The following is a 2,054-nucleotide window of genomic DNA, read 5'->3' on the forward strand; positions in this document are numbered from 1 at the left end:
AAACAAAGGAACATCAACATATGGTGTAAATCAGTGTTATGTGTGCAATTACCATCACTAAAAAAATTAAGTGGACTGGCTTCTGCAATGACTGAGAAATAATTACCTTTATGGACAGGCTTCTCTTTACTGATAGTTTGCCTAGTTAAGGCCTGACACACTTTAGAGCTACAGCGATCAAAAGCCACATTTAAAACACCTGTTCTTCTCCTCTGGAAAAAGAACTTATTCTCTTCAAATCTCAGCTGCTAACACAGGCACTGCTTAGCAGACTAATATATAAAGCAATCGAAGAAACAAACAAAAAAAAAAAAACCCACTTCAAATATCCAAAAGAACACATCACTTGTTTTATCCTCCCAACAACAGCTTGTCTAAATATCACAGATGTAAGAAGGTTCTACCTAACCTGTGTAATGTAAGGTCCATAGCGATGTTTTGTTAGTACTGTTTCCTTCTCTCCTTTTTTAATAGCTACACCAATTAATTAAACCCTATCCTGATTGACACTGACCTTCTTTAACTCTTCAGGGTAAAAATAGTCTGTGGTTTCCTTTTCCTCACAGTCTTTTGTCTAGTCAAAGGTTGTCAGTGCATGGTTAATAGCTTCCTCCATTGTTAGGAAGACATCTTTATGTAGTCTTTTTTTGTGAAAGAAAGAAAAATTTCTTTATTTATTATAGTCCCCATAAGCAATTTTCTCCACCTTCAGGTTTACACAATCCCAAATTCAGTTAGAAGATAGACTTGTGACGGCTGTGATTATGTGTCTTTGTAAATGCAGCAACATATCAGATAGTGTGGTTGCAAAATGTTTCTACATTTTAGAAATTAAACTCTTTACAGCAGCAGTTTTTATTTCAGCATTAGTTTCAGAACTGTGAAAACCATCTCAGTGCTATTCATCTTCTGAGCTTCAAAGGTCTAATTCCAGGACTGTGATCCAGACTGGAACCTGGCCCTCTTCTGACTGAGGCTGATGCCTGGCATAAGTTACCAGATAGGAGGACCCTTCCAACCTCAACTATTCTGTGATTCTGTGATACGGACTATGTTTTGCAGCACTAATTCAGAATATTCAATATCTATAATTCAAAATATGTAATTCAGAATATGTACGATAATTTCAAAGCACCACCACACAAAGAAATACCAGTGCAAGAGGCATTTTTCATTATATTTGAAACTAAGATATTGTGTGTTATATCAGGGTATTCAGCAAACACGACGTGTCAACATCCCTCTGGTGTCTGTCACAGCCACTCTGATACAAAAGTGCTTTGCCATTTTAGGTTATGCTATGTGGGGTAGGTAGTGTTGCTATGACAGCTGAAAAGGTTCTCCTGCCAGCCTATGCTGCAGCTACAGCAGGAGCTATGCCAAGGTGGCTATGCTGGCATTGGATTTGTAATGTAGATGTGTTCTGAAGTATCAATGGAGCATGATGCTTGGAAATGGAAAGCCTCTGAAAGCTGGTACCATTGCTGGTAGAAAAGGGATATCTTGTGTTTTAAATAAAATTAACTCTTTTCTCAGAAAATGTGGAGCCATGAAAATGTAGTTTCAGGATATGCTGGTGCAAGCCCTTTGTGAAACTCCGGGCATTGTGTTATCCCATCCTGCATGCCTTGCTGCAGGACAAGCTCATTCTGGAGGGTATGTATGGGACTATATATACATTTGGTGTCTACTGCTTTGAACCTCAAGGAGGAGATATTTGCACCAGACAGCCTTCCTTGAAGTCCTCAAGAAGACCGTAATTTAGCAGCTGTTCACGTTTACAGCTGTTTGATATTTCCAGACCTCTTTAAAACCTAGAAAGGATTCTGATAATATATTTTCAGGTCATGATGAGAACAAGGAAGAGTAAGGAAGGAATTGTAGTTCATTACATTTCATCTTAAGCATGGGGAAACCATGTCTGAAATGCTGTTCACTAGAAGGATCAAAAGCAGATTAGCAAATCGCTTAAGTGCTGATATTGAAAATACTGATAAAAATCAAACAGAAAATTAGCTACTGATACATAGCAAATGACATAAAACCTTTACAGC

Source organism: Pterocles gutturalis, unplaced genomic scaffold (genome assembly GCF_000699245.1).
Source record: "Pterocles gutturalis isolate BGI_N339 unplaced genomic scaffold, ASM69924v1 scaffold8181, whole genome shotgun sequence".
Lineage (NCBI taxonomy): Eukaryota > Metazoa > Chordata > Aves > Pterocliformes > Pteroclidae > Pterocles > Pterocles gutturalis.